We start from the raw sequence: 19,748 nt of genomic DNA, 5'->3' as shown, positions 1-19,748 counted from the left end.
AGGGGCGTCCCATCCCCTCCACGTGTCACGCGTGCTGCTGTGAGCTCCTTTCTCTCTCCGCCCACCTCCCCCGATCCCTCCTGCATGCTTCCAGGACAGATCAAACAAGGAAGGGTGGTCCTTAAACATCTGCATGCCTACCCAGCGTCAAGCACAGTACCCGTGCTGGGTGTCAGCAATGAAAACGGCGGACACAGACATATGCGTTTGACGCTTATGCTACAGCAGACTGTATTCTAATTGCATCAACTGTCCCTATAGCTTCCAGACCAGACTGTGAATCCTTTATTTACTCTCTAACCTCCCAACTACACATGGTGTCCGACACATAACAGATCCTTAATCAACAGTGGGTAAATGACTGATTCTGCAAGTCAGTGCTCCTCTCTCCACATCAGCGTAGTAGGGGGTCATCCTAAGCTCTGCAAAGGAAGGTATTCAGAGAGTTTTGATGAGGGCCTTTTTTTTTTTTTTGGAGGGTTGATGGCCTCTGGGGAAATGTGCATAGGGGAGGTTCACGTGAAGTCAGACTCCTAGCACAAGGCTTACCATTACCAGCTAAAAGCAACTCCGAGTGTGCTTAGCTGCTGTTCTTTGTTATTCTGGGTCATCAGCTCCCTCCTCGCTCTGCCAGCCTCCTCCCTTCCAACTGCAATGGTAATAAACCTCAGGCACCCCCAACAACCTGCTGCTCCCCGCACACAGCTTCCCTTTACCACCAAAGGGCCTCACTTCCCGGCTCAGCCCTGAGCAGAAGCAACCAGATTGCTGTGCTGCTGTTTTGTAAAAGCAAGAACTTCAAATCAGTCCTGTTTCTGCCAGGAGTTTCACCAAGACTCCAGCTTGAGGACCAAGTCAAAAAAGGTGGGAAGCAGGACACGAGGGGACTCCGTAAAGACTGGCTGTAAGGACAGTGAGAGAGATTCTGGTCCCAAGCCAACACAGACACACACCCCACCAATTCCAAGCCACAGGGCCTTGTTCCCAGAATGGACGCGCGCCAGCTCGGGCCGACAGACCAGGCTGGGTTGCAAGCCCTCACTGCAGCTGCATCTCCAGCGCTTTGGCACCAAAGAGACAATGAGGCCGGAAGTGACAAAGCAAAGATATCAAGTAAAACACGCTGCAGGACTCGGCAGAACCAATGGCTCTCCTTCTCCTCGCCAGAGACTGGGTTTGGGCTGGTCCATTCTCTGCAGGGTTGAGGAAATCAGAGAGAGGCTACCTCGTCACCGTAAGGCCATACCCCACCCAGGGGAGGAATTCAGGCCTCCAGGCCCAAAGAAGTGTATGTGGGAGAAGCAGGGAAAGACACCCTCCAGTTTCCAGAGATAGGCCTGAAAATGGAAGCGGCTTCCCAGATGCTCGATGCTGTCCTCTGGCAGAATCCAAAAATCTGCCATCTCAGTTGTCACACCGTCCCCTCATGGGATCACAAGAGCAGGCCCAAGGCAGACCCTTCAGGAACCCTAGCGATCTGAACCGGCCCCTGTAGGCATCCCCAGTGAACACGCAAGGACCCTCCTGGTGGTGGATGGCAGGGCCAGCAAACTTTTCGTAAAAGGCAAGGTAGTAAATATTTTAGGCTTGCAGGTCATACGGTCTCTGTTCCAACTACAGTTAAGTCCTCCCACAGAGTCATAGATAGGTTCTTAGAAATGACAACTTTAACCAAAATAATGTATAACAAAACCAACTTCACGATAGGCTAATTGATATAAATAAGAGTTAATTCCTAGGACTTATTTCTGGTTACAATATCATCACCAAACTTCTAAATAAACACCCAAAACACTTCTAATATTAAACAATGAAATAAGTGTGAGCTATGCATACATTTAAGAAAGATGAATAAAAACAAGATCGATCATTATTTTCCAACCTGCTTATATTCCAGTTCAGGGTCATGGGTGACTGGAGCCTCTCGCAGCAGCTCAGGGTGCAAGATGGGCACCCTCCCGAGACAGGGCGCCCTTCTACTGCACGGCCACTCACACCCACACTCAGTCAAGAGTGGGACCATTCAGACACACCTGTTCATCTAACAGTCTTATTTTGGGGATGTGGGAGGAAACCAGAGCACCTGAGAAAACCCACACAGACATGGGAAGAACATGCGAACTCCACAGAGCGTGGCCCCAGCTAGGAATCGATTTTTTTATCCTCACAGACGTTATGATAAAATGACATTGAACAAAACATTATTAGAGGACCTGCGATACTCAACTACACCAAAGTAGCATGAAAGCAGTCATAGAACAATAAACAACAGGCATGTCCGTGTTCCAGTAAAACTTTATTTACAAAAGCAGGCAGCTGTCCCACAGGTTGTAGTTTGCCAACTCCTGCTCTTCCTGCTCTTCCAGCATTTCCATTCCCAAGAGGAACAGAGGCCACCTTCCACCTGGAAGGCTCCCACCCACTCTGGAGACAGGACTCTACCTGGGGACCAGGCCTCCATTTCTGCTCCTCCCTCCCACAAGACACCAGAGAAGTTCGGGATGCTTGTTCGAAAAGAAAAGCCTGGCCTGCATCAGAAACGTGACCTAAGGAGTTATAATAAAATCTTTGGATATCAAATCCAAAGGCTTTAAAGCTGGAAAGAACTAGGCCTCTTAGACCAGGTACTAAGGTCGGGAAAAGGACGTGACCTGCCCAAGATCATGTAGCTGGCAAAGGCCTCCTGACTCTGTCCAGTGCTCTTAACCCTTTAGAGCAATGATTTTCAACCTGTTTCATCTCATGGCACACATAAACTAATTGCTAAAATTCTGTGGCACACCAAAAAATATATTTCTTGCCGATCTGACAAAAATAGGTGTAATTTTGACTTACCAAAAAAAAAAAAAGTAGTAATCACCTACCCTTTTTGCTCTACTTTAAAAAAAATCAGGTGCCTATACTTGTATATAAGGATTCCTGGTACCAAGAATTAACCAATCAGATGCATCTTTATTATGCAACATGACCAATAAGATGCAACTGTATTATATGACCTATATACGCATGGTTCAAGACAGAGCATTCACACTGGACAGCTATTGTTGTGCTGGCTGTTGTCATTTTTTTTAAATTTGACAATCTAAGGGAAAAGAGGTCAGTGTCCCCGACTAATCAAGTATTACATGTTATAAAAATTCTTGTGGCACACCAAGAGTGATAACTGAAAAACAACCAGAACCAACAGCCTTGCTGGTGGAGACGAAGACCTATGACGCATCTCTATACCACATCCTGGGAACTCACAGTCATATCTAAGTGAATGGTAGAGCAAAGGTCAAGGAGTTTGGAGAGGGTAATTTTATATATCTTTCCAGGACATACCCTTCTGGTCAGAGTTATTAAGGAAAGGAAAACCTAAACAGAAACCTAAACTTCAAAAGGGGGTGTGGTTTGATAGAAAACGTGGGTGAGTGTTCAGGAGCAGAAACTGGTCCAGCAGTCTGGGCGGGCCCTGAGCTAATAAACAAGAACACTACATACAGCCTCACCCAATGCTAGGCCAATGCCCCAGGCCCTGGGATCTCTCTCCACACGCCTTCTCAGCAACCTTGCACCTTCAAGGCTTCACAATTTCCTCCGAGTCTCCTTCCAGAATTGACTTCCCTTGCAAGCTTTATTTGCCTGATCGTAAGCATATCTATACAGACACCCTGCCATCGTCTCAAAGGCAACATGTCTAAAACCAAACGAACATAACTTCTCCAAAGAAGTTTGAATCCTGGTTTTTCTATCACTGTCAATCAATAAGGTTCAAAATGTCAGCACCTTCTCTTCCCCATGTCCTGTCCTCAAGCCAAAGTAGCTCTCTGACCCATCTCTTCCTCTGCATTCCCAGGCTCCACTTAGCCATCGCCTCCAGCCTGGTATACTGCCAGTTTTCTGCCTGGGGCCCAGTTTCTAAGCTTGAAACAAGGCCAGGCTAACCTTCCCCCATATCCCCATCCTCCTCCGATCCAACTTCTTCAAGGTCAAGGCCCAGTCCTTGACCTGTCTCCCCAGCTCCCAGAACCTGACCTAACATGGCAGGTACCCAATAAATACTGAATGACTGAATCTAGCTTTCATCAGGAGCCAGGAGCACACAAGAAACCTCAGGGCCGCCCTATTCCCACTACTGTGAGCCCAGGCTGCCAGGCTCTGCAGGCCTCCACCATCGCACCCGTTCTTCCCACACAGCAGCTTCTACCATCTCAGAAACAAGCTCCATCCAGCTGATGGATGTCTGACCCTCCTTGTGTGCCCGTCATTCCTGCATCCACATCTCTGCCCACGCTCTGCTCGCCTGCTCTGCAATGACGTCCACGCCCTTCCCCCTCCATCCACTCCAACTCCTACACAACTGCCCAGCTTTGGGGGAGACAGGGGATACAGGAAGTGGGGAGATCATTTTTGCAAACTGGGGAAAGGGGGCGTGATGAGGCTATGTTGAGGTCTCTGACCTCCGGAGCCATCACCCACTCAATGGGTCACAGGCGATCACAGAAGGCAGAGGCAGGAGGAGGAGCCAGATTTTTCCACTGAACGAAAGGCATGATTTTCATCACTGCTTCTGTTGCCCTGGTAACCAGGGACAGCCCAGTGGAGAGTACAGTAAAAGAACACCATGTTTATCTTTGCTTTCTGATCCACTTCCCTGTACACCCTTCCCTGACTTTTCCCTAGCCCCAAGGCCTGCGCCAAATTCCTCATAATGCTACCACCATCCTTCTAGTCCCTCTTGCTCAAAACCTCAAAGGCAGAGCTGATTTCTGCCTCTTTTTATCCAACGCCATGTACCATGTATTCTTTTACTGCAACATTCTGGGGGGCACCACACCCATCTGCCACACCAGGGGGCCCCAAGATCAGAAAGCTGACCTCAAAGCACAAGAGTGGCATCCGCTCCACCAGACAGTCCCTGGTGCAACAGCTACTGGAGAGCAAGAAGGTGAGGAAGGCTGCCCAGCCAACCGCTCTTTCTCAGCCCCAGACAGCCGGTGTGGGGTGGGCACCTGTTCTCCATTCCTCCTCCTATGCCCGGGATCAGGAGAACAAACGAGCCAGGTCAGGCTGAGAATGGAGGGAGTATGTCTACCCACAAGCTCCCACAGATCCTGCCTCCCCCACGGACACAGTGTCTGCGTGACCTGAGAGTGGAGACAGAGTACTTGCCCTGGGAGATTATATAAGCGTTATATAACATGGTGGCACCAATGAGCACATAGTGCCAGGGACAGGCCAGGGGTGGAACCAAACCCAAGGGGCTGGAAGTGACAGCCCTCTCACCTCCAGTGCCAAGGTACACCAGGCCCTGGCTGCCCCAGCCCTGTTTATACCTGCACCTTCCACCCCAGACGACATAGAGAGAGACTTGCCTGGCTCTGCATTCTTCTTCCCACGCTGGGCAACAGGGAGGGGCCGCGGCACCATCACCACCGTGGCCCATGGCAGCCTCTATCCATTCCGCCTAAGGTGGCCAGGCTGCCCTTCCCACCGGGGAGCAGCAAGGGGGCCACAGGCAGGGGAGGAGGTGTGAGCCAGCAGCCCCCTCCTCTCTGTCTCTGCACTAGAATGGGTTTGTTTGGGGAAAAGTGCTGCAGCAGCTCCAGGATTGGCTGGGCCAGCAGTCCCTCTGTCCCTCTGTTCTGTCATTTGCCGTTCCTCTAAAAAACAAAACAAACCGAAAGGGAAAGAAAAAAAAATTGTACACATTTGGCAAAAGATGAATCCCAAATTTTGATCTATGGCTACAAATAAAAGCTAAAAAGAGTGGGACTTAAGGACATTACCCAATTTCCATAAGCCCCCATCTCCCACAATATCCTGACCAACCCACCACCTATGGACTTGGGCTTACAGGCCTGGAGATTCCCCCTGGCCTCCCGCACCCTTTCCCCCTACTCCCAAGCCCCTATCTCCGGAACTGCCTCTGTTGCTGGAGCTTCAATCTAAGGCATTCCCGCCCCTCTACCCCAAGTCTCTGCAGACTGCTCTGAGTATGGGGCTCCCGGATATGAATGCAGGAGCCAGACAGCTGGCTTGGGCAGTTAGGGGCAATTCTGGGCCAGGTCTTCATCGAACTCCTCCACCCTTGCCACCACACCCACTTTATTATTATTTTAGGGGGCGGTGGGGGGGAGGTGCCGGACAGAGACAGAGCCAAATAGCATCTCCCGCAGCGCCTGCCCTCGCCCGAGCTAGCCTCTGGCCTTCCCGCCTCCTCTTCCACACGCACCTCTGCGCCCCCTGAAGAAGGGGGGAAGAGAGAAATACGCATTAGTATCACGAGCCGTTGCGCACCATCCCTCGCCCCCTCAACCACCTGTCTCTGCGCTCTCCATCCCCCACAGCCTTCCACAACTCCGGGCGCCCCCTCTGCAGCAAAGGGGCACCACGCCCACTGCGGAGCTGAGCAACGCAAGGTGGAGAGTGGGTAGGCGCTCCCGGGCCGCCCCAGGAGGCTGCCCCCCCCACCTCGCCCGCCCCGCTGGCCCCGGCCCCAAAGCCCGGGGACCGCCCGGAGCTGCTCCGGGCCCGGATCAACATCCCCCATGCGGCGAGGGCAGCCGCGCCCGGACGCCGAGCCGCAGCGGGGGTGGGGCACGGCCGGAGCGCAGCCGAGCCCCGAGCATCGCCCCCAGGGGCCCACCCCTGCCCCCAAGCTCTACGAGCCCGCCTGCAGGCCCCGTCCGAGGTGCACCCACCCACCTGGCCGGAGCTCTGCTCTCACCTCCCGCAGAGGCTTCCTTCCTGGGGTACTGCGCCACCCGCCCGGCCGTCCCGCGAGCGCCCCGCGGGAGGTGCGAGATGCGCAGCCGCTGCGGACGCCAGCCCCACCGCCGCCGTTGCCCCGGCGTGTGAGCTCAGCCCGCTCGCGCGCCCGCGCTTCCCACGCTCGGCGCCCGGCGCCGCGCCACCCAGCGGCCGCGGTGGGCACCGCACGCTGGCGTCCGGGAAAATCTGACGCAGCCCAGCCGGCTGATTTGGACGTTCCCAGAATTTGGCCTTTGGTTTGCTGAGGGGTGGAGGACTTGCAGGCCGATTTGACCATCTCCAGACTTAGGACAGAACGTCTCCCACACACCCTGTCTCTGAAGGAGATTCCCTGATTCCTCCACCCCCTTCCTCTGACCTTGCTTCCATATCTCTCTCAGGGCAACGGCAACGGAGACTGGTGAGAATGGTGACTACTCTTATAAAATGGGGGTGGAGATCAGTCATGGGCAAAGAGCAGGAAACTCTGGAGGCTGACATTCCAAGGCCTCCTTGGTCCAGTCTAGAAATATGAGGTGTGCACAGCTCACTTCTATAGCCAGCTTTTTTTTTTTTAAAGTCCCAGCCCACCTGTAAATTCTAATTTGGGAGATTTAGAGTACTGTTTTTTAAACTTTTTTTTTCTCCAGATATAGACCCTTTTGAGAACTGGAAAAGTGCCGTAGGCCCTCTCTCCAGGAAAGTGCACGTGCATACATCAACACAATTTTGCATAGTCAGAATTCGCAGACATCTCAAAGCTCCGTGGACCCCAGCTTAAGGACTCCTTCTCTGCAAATACCTTAAGACAGCAGGAGATTGAGCTGGTGATTACCTGAATCTGCTGCCATCTTTGCTCATGCTGTTTCCTCCTCTGGGAACATCTCCACACCCCAATCCTGCATTTCTACCTACGGAAACTGCACCTTCCTTTAAGACCAGGTCTCAGCCTTTTCCTCCCTGATTTTCCCGTTCAGCAGTGCCACCTATGACCTGTGTTTTCGGGGAGCATGCCATTCTTTATGCCATTTATGTCTATTAACGCTGTACATGAAGACCAATAGCTATTTTTGTGGTCGGTTGTCTTATTGCCTTTTCTAGATTATAAACTCTTTTAAGGTCAGTTTCTCGCTCTGCAGCTAGTAAGGTACCTTACATGGTATCCCTTTGACAAATAGCTCTTAAATAATCAAAGGAAGTTGGGTTGCGAAAACAGGAGGTCCACAGCAGGCCCAGGGAGATGAATACCTTTGTTCCAGAGGAACCCAACACCCCTCCCCCGCCTCGATGCTCCACCATCACCATCTACCCATCATAGGCACACCTCAGCACCTGGCGAACAGAAGTCTCAAGTTGGCAGCATCTTTACATGCGTGCCTCCTCTTCTGGGCAAGACAGCCATAATTTAGAGATCCCTCGATGAAACTGGGCTACAAGTTCACGCAGGATACACCTGCCAAATAGCAGATGTTCGACTCCCAGTGTCCTCTAACCCAATAAAGAACACAATCGCCCACCAGTTGCACATGCCAGAAACAAGCTGGATGTTACCCTTGGCTCTTTCATCTCATTTCCCTCCCTCCATGCACATTCTCATCAGTCACCACAACCTGATTTTATGGATTTAATCTATTTCAAAGATTGTCCTTCTTTCCAGCCCCATGGCCTCATCCTGAGCTCAGGCCATCACTATTTCTCACTTGAATTTCTGCATCTGTCTCCATCCTCACTAGCCTACCTACCTCCAGTCTCGCCAGCTCAGATTCTGTCTGCACATCCGAGCCAGAAGGATCTTCCAAAATAGCAATCACTTCCCTGCTTAAAACCCTTATGCAGCTCCACATTTACTAAGGATGAGATCCAAACTCCTTCATCCAGCTCACTAGGCCTCCAAGCTTTGTCCCTTAGCTAACCCTCCAGCCTACTCTGTTGCTACTTCCCTCTTACCTTTTATGCCTCCCTCGTCCTAAACATCACATTCTTTCCCACCTTGAGGTGACAGACCTTCCCCGACTTTTTATAAGGCTATGTCCTACCCATTCTTCAGGTTTCCCCACTGTCTCTTCTTATGCCGCCCTGTCTTTCCCTGCTATAACATTCATAGCACATTATTATGCCTCACTTATGTAATGTCTACTTTCCCTCTCATACTAGGCGCTCTGCAATAGTATCCTCAGTCCTTTAGCACAATACCAGGTGCCAGGGAGGAACACAACACGTAACTATTAAATAAATGAAAGCTTTGAACATGACAGAGGCTCCGATGAGAGCCCCTGCGGAAAATGCAATGATTTTTCTCAACTGAAAAATGGGAAGAAAAATGCTCAAGCTTCACTTGATCCACACAATAACATTTTGAGGTAGGCAACTGTCATCTCCCACTTTGCATATGAGGAAACTGAAGGAGGACAATGTAAAACAATTTGCATAAGATCACCTAGCTAGTTGCCAGGGAACAGAGGCTTGTCACTGCGTCCTAAGCCCAGGCTCTCTCCCTACATCATCACTGCACCTCCCTTCATCCCCAAACTAGGAAGCGGTGTTGTGACACAAGCAAGTTGAGATCCTGTGGATCATGCAGCTTGCAAATGTCACTGCTTACCATTTCTGAAGGGTTTTTGGGAGCAGTGGTGATGGTTGGTTGGTGTAAAGTATATAACAACAGGTATTAGGGCAGAAAGGAGTGGGGTCAGAAGCAACTGACCTTGGAACTGACTCTACAGTCCCCATCTCTGCTCCTTCTCCCACCCTGGAGGGGTTACCTTGATTGACAGTCCCCTTTCACCACATAGTTGGAACTTTGTGGGCTCTGAGGTTCCCAGGAGCTGGACACTTTCTATTACCTCCACGTTTCCAATGCTGCCCGTCAGCAGATATTTCCTGAGCTTTTGCTAAGTGCTCTGCCACTGCCTGTGGAAGCCTGGCCAAATGACTTAACCCCTCTGAGCCACAGTTTCCCCAGTCTGCAAAATGGGATCCATAGTCACATGGCTGTTGTGTGGACTGAGTAAGATAACTGAACAGCTGCCCATGGGCTGGTGCTAGTGGAGACACCTGCCTCCAGCACTCCACCTTGTGTCTGCTGGTTTTCATTTGAGTGCATGGGAATGTCTGTTAAACGGGGAGGATGGAGGGAAACGGAGGGGTCAGAAAAGAGAGGAAAGGACTGCGAAGGCCACAGTCCTCCTCACCGTGCCCATCTCAGGGACATGGACAGCTGTGGGGCTCAGAGCTTGTTTGAACTGTTCAAGAATGACTTGGGAGTTTCTGGGCCCTTTGAGTTTGTGTGACAGTCAGCCCCAGTGATGAGAAGCTATTCCAAGCTCTTGGTGGGCAGGGGGCGTGGACCACTGAGAGCCACGAAGGAGGGAAAGAGCAGAGCAGCCATCTTTTGCTGACCTCAGCTGTGAGGGCTCATAGGAGGCTCCTTTTGGGAGCCCCCAGCAATAATCTAGGGCACTCTCAGAATGTCAGTGAAAACATCAAACAAGATGTTAGCAACATAAAGAATGCGGGCAGCATAAAAAATTAGTAGGAATTTAATACGTGTTTACTTCCCTAAGATGTGCACTCTTCAGCGTCAGGGCAAAGAGCCCCCGTGATCCTGGGTCTTCTGGGAATGCTGTTTTTGCACAAAACATGTTTGTTTCTCACTGTGTCCAGGGCCCCAGGGAACACCCAGTGGAACTGCCCTTTCACAGATCCCCCGTGTGTGGTTATGGTGGTTTTTCTCTTTAAAGATTAAATCATTTTTTCCCTTTTCTGCTCAACAAAGACAACAGCCCTTAGGTTCTTGATACATGTTGCTTTCCTAGTAGCAGGTGGATTTGCCCCGGGCACTGAGAGCTGTGCTTTTAAAACATACACGTGCCGGCTGCTTGAATCTGCTACTTCTTATTTCTCTTATCTTCTGCGCTGGGGGCTGAGTTTTCTCTGCCTTAGCAGGCTGATAACATGTGGAAGGATGAGACCAGTTTTAATTAATGGACTAATTAGTGATACAAGCCTTTAATAGCTGATTATAGGGAAGTCATTCCCTACCCCCTAAGTGATTGATTTATTTATTGCTGTTGCACTTCATTATGGCACAATAGTCAGCTTCTATTTATTTCTTGGTTGGTTCAATGGGACTTTTCCTCTCTTCTCCTCTTTCCCCTTTGCTAATGGTCAGCACAGGTGTAATGGGAGAACTCAGACCGGCTGACAAGCAACTGTGCACAGATATAAAATTGGGATTCTAATGTCAACTCCTTCTTGAGAGTTCACAGCTAGAAAGGGACTAAGAGGTATTGGAAAAAAGAAGACAAGACTATCCTACCCATATTGTAGGCTTAAGTCCCTATGGCCCTCCTCTCTTGATTCTTCCCTGTTGGCATGCCATAATTCACACACATGTCAGGTATGTTCAAACACAACCTGGTGTGGAGCTTAAAAGCATGCACTGAAACTCACCACCTAGGTTCAAACCTTGGCTCTCCCACTGGCTAGCTATGTGCTCTGAGCAAGTCACTTAACCTCACTTTGCCTCAGGTTCCTCATTGGTAATGTGGAAATACAATTGTTCCTCCTTAGGATTGTTGTGAAGATTAAATGAAACAGGGCAGGTAAAATGGTTAGCATAGTACCTACCACATACTAAACCCTCAATAACATTGGCTATGATAATCACTACCGCCTGAAATTATTTAACTTACTTAATGCATAGAAGGAACTCGATAAATGTTAGTAAAATAAATGAATGATTATATCATCATTTTCAAGTAGATTGTGAGCCCTTGAAGTTCAAATAGGTAAAGAAGAGAAGAAATTGCTCCCTAAATCATAATAAGAAGCTACCTTATTTGAGTGCTTATCCTGGGCTAGGCTCTGAGCTAATTGCTTTATTTTCTCATTTAATCCTTACATAACGTGATTTTTACCAGCCTTCTTGGATCATGTTTTCCTTAAATAGCCCCAGTCCCCACACCAAATTTTGAGGGATGTCTGTCTTCCCCTCAGGATGTCCAAGGACTCTTGGGGGATGGGCTGACATTTTCATGATCACTTTCTTTTACAATTTCCCGCTCTGTCTGAATTTCAGCTTTTCACCTGCCTCCTGACAATGCCACCTTCCCATCCCATTGTTGTCACTCAGAGCAAGCTGAGCCCCTTCCTTTTGTTCTTCCTTCTATCCCTAAAGGCCCGCCCCCCCGCCGGAACGTAGGGCCATTTTGTGTGGAAGACGTTTACCGAAGGTCTGAGGCTATAAAGGATAGTTACAGCATCACTTTGACCAAGTGATAGCTGGAAATCCGCACACTGCAACACCCTGCCTCCCTTGCCCCAGTGCCCTCTCTCCTGGCTATTCTGCTGCTCAGATCCTGCCTATAGCCATTTTCCCTCCCAACATGCTCCTCTTCCTTCTCCCTACTGTACCCCACCTCTCCCTGAAAACATTAGATTGCTATTACTCTATAACACACAGAAATTTAGCTCTTTGGAGCAAACATCTCCATCCTGGGCTCTTCTCAGTCCAGGGTCAGAGAAGGAGCTAAGGAGATGGATGAGTGTGAGGGTGCTCAGCTGGTTTTCTTAGCCACAAAAGTTTACCAAAGTGTTTTCCGCTACGAAGGAGCCCAGCACCTCTGAGATGAGTCCTGTCCCACCCTGGAATGAAGAAATGTGGCAGTCATATTTTTACACAAATTTTTTTCTTCCTGTTATACTGTGGTAATGCTACGATGTAGATAGGATCATCCTATCTCCACTTTTTTTCCAGATGAGGAGACCGAGAATTTAAAAAGTTTAAAAAAATAACCTTCTCAGAGTCATACGGCTAATATTTAGCGCTGGATTCTCAATACAGGCCTCTCTGATCCCAAAGCCAGAGAGATTGACCACAACAACATGTGGTCCGTTAATGCAGCTCAGGAGGCTCTGAGGAGGTTCCACTCACAGGGCAAAGCTTTCTCAGGAAATTTTTCTGTGGGGTTGGTGGTGTGGGTCATAGGAAAGTGAATTGATTGACTGAAGACCAAAGACCCTGAAACAGAGTTAGAGCTAGAAATAGCCATATATCTATAGCTTCATGTAGGAGACCCAAGAGGAGTTGTTGCTATTAATCACGACCAAGTGGTTACTCTGCCTGCCTCATTTGCTGGTGCTGCAGTTGCTGATTTTTGTTGCACTTCATTCAACCTTGGGTAGGGTTCCCCTCTCTTGAAAGACAAGGCTGATTTCCTTTTGCTTGTAGAGTGCTGACTTCATATGTAAAACATCACATTGGTTGCCCATCCATGTTTAATTAGGAAGACTGGCCTGGTAGCTCAGGCTCTTACAAAGAACTCAGTAAATAGCTGTGGAATAAACGAAAGGATGGCTTTTCACTCACTTTGTCCGTTTTCTCCCCAGTACCTAAGGCAAGAGGGGTGACTTAGGCAGAACCAGATGAAGGTGCATCCATCCCAGCTGGGCAGATGGCTGAGGCACCAAATTTATCAGGGATGCAAGACCTCCCTGGGAAAGGGGAGGTTACCAAAATGGAGGGAGAGGGGGCAGATTTTAGCACGAAGTAGCAGTGTGACCTTGGTTTCCTCATCTCTAAAATGAAGATTATGATTTTATGACATGATTTTCCCCCAATTGAGTGTAGTAATAGAAAAATTATAGCTTGTATTACTACTGATTCTTCAGTCCACTATAATCTGCTTTCTGCCCTCTCACACTCTACTGATTGCTTTCACCAAAGTTACCAATAAGCCCCTTGTAAAAACAAATTATTGTTTGATTTGAGAGAGAGAGAGAGAGAGAGAGAGAGAGAGAGAGAGATTGATTTGTTTTCTGCTTAATTATGCATTCATTGGTTGCTAATTGTATGTGTCCTGACCGAAGATCGAACCCACCACCTTGGCATTTTGGGACAACGCTCTAACCAACTGAGCTACCCAGTCAGGGCCTCCCTCTTTTTTTGAAAATTCTTTTCCTCTACTGCTTGGTAGCATTTCACAATGTATGCCAGGTCTTCCACCATGACATTCTCTTCATTGGTTTCTCATGACCCCACTCAATGTTTTCACATCTCTTTGATGGTCCTTCTGAGTCTCCACTGAGGCATCTTTATTATTTATCTGCTGCTCCATAACAAATTACCTTCAAATTCAGGAGCTTGAAATAGTATTGATTACCTCACATGGTTTCTTAGGGTCAGGTATTTAGGAGAAGTTTCATTAGGTAGAGCATCTTAGCTGGGTTATTTAGCTCTGAATCACTCATGAGATTCCAGCCTTATTCATTCATTCACTTATGAAGATCTCTGTCCAAGTTCTTGCAAACTCCCTCATGTGGCTTTTGGCAGGAGATCTCAGTTCTTCACCACATGGACCTCTCCACAGGACTTCTCAGAACATGAGTGATGGCTTCCCCCAAAGCGAGCGATCCAAGAAAAACGAGTGAAAGCCACAGTGCTTTTATAACCTAATCTTTCGATTCCTGAGAAGTAACATTGTATCACTTCTGCCCTTGTTATGCAGACCAATGCTGGCACAATGTAAGAGAGGTTTATACAAGGGTGCGAATAAAGAGGGCAGTCCTGGGGGCCATCCTGGAGACTGTCACCGTAGCATCTTGGTTTGCTAATTCTTAAAAGTCAGCATTCTCCAGGGTTCCTTCTTTACGCTGCCTCTCTGCTTATTTTCCACACACATTCTTGGTACCACAGTGCTCTCCAGGACCTTCAATTACTATTACTAGATTCTAAAGACACCCAGTCTACATCTCAAGCACTGTTCCTTTTTGGAAACTTCAGTTTGTGCTCTGCCTATTCCATCCCAAAGGCACCTCCAAGCCCGGGCATTCCAAATTGCACTGGTCATCATCCTTATGATCCCCTTTCTCCTCCTGTGTTTCTATCTTGTAACTAATGACACTGTCCACTCTATTGTCAAGCGAGAGACCAGAAGATCATTCTTCACTGCCCTTTCTCCTTTCTCTTGTATCCAACCAGTCTGTTAAGCCTCTTTGTATTTTTTCATTATTTTCCCCATCTTTTTCTTTTGAAAACTTTCAAACCTACAGAAACACTAAAAGAAGAGTAAAGTGGTCCCCAATTTACTAGATTACTTTATTGTTTTACTAGAATTCACCTAGATTCACAGGTGCTGATTTTTTGTGTGTGTCACCTTTGCTTTCTCTTCACTCCTCTTCTCTCCACCTACGTACTTCTTTCATAATAATACGAAGATGCTACTTGCTTTTTCTCCCTATTTTCTCAGGGATGTACAGTGTGTGTGTGTGTGTGTGTGTGTGTGTGTGTGTGTGTGTGTGGTTTCTATGTGAATATGCTGTCTTATGGATATTATGACACTTCATTCCTGGATAGTTCTGCATGTATCTCCTAAGAGTAAGGATACTTCCCTATAGAACCACAAGGCCATTATTATACCTAAGAGCCAAAGCTGGTTAGTTACATCTTCCCCCTGTGCCTCCAATTTAGCCACTTTTCTTCAGGCCACAAGTTTCCCTTTTCTTCCATATATAGTCACCCTCTGATTGGTTCCTCCTTCAATTCTTGCTCCACAGTCCTGCCACAGTGAACTTTTTAAAACGCATATCTGATTATGTCACTTCCCTATGTCAGACGTTTCAGTGGCTCCACATTGCCATTTATTACCTTCCAAATAAAAAACATACTTCACACGGTCCATAAAGCTTTCCTCATCTAGATCCATCTAGAGAAGCACTGCTCCATAGAAATACAATATGAGCTATAAATGTAGCTTTAAATTTATAGTAGCCACATTGTTAAAAGTAGAAAAAAAAGGTGAAATTAATTTTTAAAATAGGTTTATTTAACCCAATATACTTAAAATATTATTGTAGCAACATAAACCAAATATAATAAAAATTATTAATTACATTTTTTTCCCTAAGTCCTTAAAATCAGGTCTACACATCAATTCAGATGCTCAATTTTCAAGGGCTGAAGTGAAATGTATTTTTACCAAAACAACAAAGTTGTATTTAACAAAAAGTTTTTTATGCTGTTCCAGTTTTAAACTTTGAATTAATTAAAATTAAGTCACATGGAAAGTTGTGTTTCTCATTCACACCAGCGGCATTTCAAGAGCTCGGGGGTCGCACGGGAGCCCTGGCTACCGAAGGAGGGCGACCCAGAGCCGCGCCGCCCCGAGGGCCGCCCGGCCTCCCCGGCCGGAAGGTCAACATATCTTCATGATAACACGAAAATGTGACTTGCTTTTCTCATTGTCATTCTCTCACTAGAGGCTACCTGACATGTAATATGTGTAATATGACAACAAATTGAACACAGAAACCTATAAAAGAATCAGCAGTTTTTTATTCAGCCAGACACTAAAGAGATTTTCCAAAACATAAAATAATGCCATTCTTCTCCCTAATTGATTTTGTTTTGGAAAATACCATTTTTTTAAATTAAAATGTGTTACTTCTATACTCACATAATGAAATAATATTATTTTAATGAATAATTTAAATTTTTCTTAGTTTTAATTTCCAAGAGAGTAATTATTAATAGAGATAACTTTCAAAATCAAAAGCTCTCTGAAGTCTTCAATGACTTTTAATGGTGTAAGAGTACTTCGAGAACAGCTGTTCTAGAGCCTGCCTAACTCTTCAGACTCATGGCTAGTAATTCTTCCACCTCATACCCCTCATAATTTTTGCGTGAACTTCCAGTTTCAGACTAGGTGAAACAGATGCATTTCTCCCCATTTCCTGGGCTAAGTACTTCTAAAAACCCTGGATGTTATACATAAAACAAATATAAGAAGACAAAGAGAAGGTGGTTAGGGACCTAAGGACTCAAGGAATGACATGTCACTAGGGTGGCATCAGCAGAGACGTAGTAGGGAGCCTCGGTTTCTATTCTGGCCTAGAAATTATGGGGCCCCCACTCCCCCAACATGTGTCAATCACTGAATGGGGAGCCTGGACTTCTACCCAACCTGGTGATAACCAGGTGTCCCACCAATGCAGTCTCAAAGGGACAGAGATAGAAATAAGCTCCAGAGTCTCATAGCATAATACCCCAAGTGTCCAAGATACAATTTAAAATCACTCGTTCTACCAAGGACCAGAAAAATTTAAACTTGAGTGAGAAGGATAATTAACAGACACCAAACTTGAGATGACAAAGATTTTGAAGTTGCCTGACAAGGATTTTAAAACAGCTATCATAAAAATGCTTCAATGGGCAATTATAACATGCTTGAAATAAAAGAACAAATAGAAAATCTCAGCACCAAAATAGAAGATATAGAGAAGAATCACGGTTTTTGCTTGGGTCTTAAACAAACCAGTCACATTTTTGGAACGACCGCCCTCCCTTTGCTCCTGGGCCAAGGCTCCCTTCTCTCCATGGGACGCCCTTCTCGATCCTCTTCTCCCTTTTAAACCCTGCTTGTCCTTAGGGTCAGTTGAGATGTCACCTCTTCTGGGAAGACTCCGTGGCTTGCATGCCCCTCCCACGTAAGGGTTCCTAGACCACAGCACTCACACACAGTGCTCCTCGTTCTGTCACCTGCCCCGCCCACCACCAGTGTAAAGACTTGACAAAAGGGACTATACCTTATCGCAGGTGCCTGGCTTATAATAAGGACTCAAAAAGTATTTGCTGAATAAATGAATAAATCAATGGAGAAATGGAAACTCTTCTGTGGCCCTCTCTTTCCTGTTGAATAAAATTAAACTCCGTGGTCTGCCGTTAAATGTCCTGTACAAACCGACACACATCTTTTTGGTGCCCAGCTTCCCTTCACAACCTTTCACTGTCATACTAGAAACACACTGTTTTTCCAAAGTGCCTTATGCTTCCCCCTCACATATCATGTATGCTCTCCTATCAGTCTCAAATGTTCTTACCCATTTTTATCATCCAAATCTTACCCATTTTTACAGCCTCACTCAGACACTCCTCCATGGCCAAGCCCCCAATCTTCCCAGCTACGAGGAGTCCTGCCCACCTCTGGATATAACAGCACAGTTAGTCTTTTCTTATGTTGTTTCTTGCTTTCTGCCTTGTATTTGTTTTTGTCTATTTGTTTATTTGCATTAATACACTCGTAGTATTCTGGCCTCAAAGAAACTCATAGCTTATTTCTATCTCTGCTACTGAGCCTCCAGCATAGCTCCTTGTTACTCTCTGAGTTGCAGGTTTTTATTCTGAGAGAATAGTACCTACTCCATAAGGTTTCTGTGAATGTTCAATAAGATGCACTATTTAAATTTTGGTATAGCATCTCAATTTTGACACAGTAAGTACTCAATGAGTGTTAGCTATTATTATGATAATTATTATCTGAAGAAATACACGGACAGAGCAAGTCCCTTTAAACTCTACCTTCAAAACATCTTTTAAATTCTGCTTCGTCTCACTGCTTCCATTATTATCACTCTGCCCCCAGCCATAAACACTGCTCTTGCTATTATCACTGTAGTCTACCTGCTCGCCTTCCTTCCACTCTCTTGCCTTTCAACCTCTATTCTCCACTAAGCAAACAGCATGATCTTTTAAAACAATAAAGCAGAATATGGTACTTCCCTGCTCAAAATCCTCCCATGGTTTCCTGATCCACCAATAAAATCCAAACTCCTTACCAAGGCCCAAAATGTCTAATGGAACTGGCCTACGTCATGCATGTCCTCACTCACTCAGATGCAGCCTCCAAGGCCTTCTTGCCGCCTTCGCCGGCTATACTTCTTGACTTCCTCAGCTTTGCATCACAGGGCTCTTATTTGCTATTTTCTCACTTCATTTCAAGTGAGCTATGCTCTCAATTCCTACCTCCTTGAGAGCAACTGTTATGTGTAAAATACCAACCATTACTCTCAAAATTTTTTATAGCTCTTAATACATGTTTATTTACTTAGAAACATTTGTTGGGTTTCTTTTCAACTAGACTTGTGAGCTCCATGAGGATCTGTCCACTGCTCTGTCCCCAGCCTCTAGAACAGTGTCTGGCACACAGTAGGTGTTCCCTAAGACTTGCTGAATGACTGAATGCTGGCTGTGGCTGGGGACTTTAGGAACAGAAGCAGCATCCTCTTTCATGCAATTGCTTACCTGTTCTGGGTCTCCGTGAAGAGGAATGGTGTGATTGATCTACCTAAAGGGGATGGGATGGGGAAGACCCATTTATCCAGACTGAGAGGACCTTCCTCTTTATCCACTTAGATGAAAATCTGGCAGAAGATACTTCCAGGTATGCATTCCATGATGAACTATGTAGTACTCCAGGGTTAATTCTCTGGGGCCGGCCGCAGGCACAGCACAGGTGGCTGAGCCTCCCAGCCTCCCAGGCTCCCAGGCTCCCAGGCTCCCAGCATCTTCAGCTTCTCCTTTGTCCCAAGGCCTCGCTCAGGTCCTGCTAGGCTGGCCAGGCCTGGAAGAGCACGCGTTGATGAAACGCTCGAGGTGAGGCCCCTAGAGTATCTTGACACTGCCCACACTAGCTTCCTGACATCCAACTGGAGGAACCTGAGGCTCTGGCAGGAGGGTGGGGTGAGATGACGGAGCCGAGAGCTTTGTCTCAGGACACCGGAATTCCAGGTGCTCTGGGGAAGCCACATGCCCTCTCTGGGCCTTACGTTGTTCTTACCAGTACTCCAATGGAGTTGAGTTGAATGTGTATTTGAAGTCCTCTCCAGCAGTGATTTTTTGTCTGTGAGCTTCATGTATGAGATCAACTGGACTAGGCTGTTCAAGGGTGAGGCCGCAGAGGAGAGACGCCCGACATGGGGGCAACTGAGGGGAAGCTGCGCGGTAGGAGCCCAGCACGGCCAGCAGGTGGAGCCATTGCTGCACCAGGAGGCTTAGGCCAAAGCGGGAAGTTGGTCTGGAAAGCTAAAACCCGGCAGTGCAGGCAGTCCAGCGGTGGAAGAGAGCTCGTTCCCACCCCCACCCCCACCCTCAAATACACACACGGAATCCTCGTTCCCAAAGCTTGCACACTGTGACAAACTCCGGATAGAATACCATTTTGGTTGCTGGGCCTGAG

This window comes from Pteronotus mesoamericanus, unplaced genomic scaffold, assembly GCF_021234165.1.
Source record: "Pteronotus mesoamericanus isolate MK-2021 breed Mesoamerican mustached bat unplaced genomic scaffold, CSHL_Meso_final scaffold_705, whole genome shotgun sequence".
Lineage (NCBI taxonomy): Eukaryota > Metazoa > Chordata > Mammalia > Chiroptera > Mormoopidae > Pteronotus > Pteronotus mesoamericanus.
The sequence above is the reverse complement of the archived record's forward strand: the minus strand, read 5'-3'. Positions refer to the sequence as shown.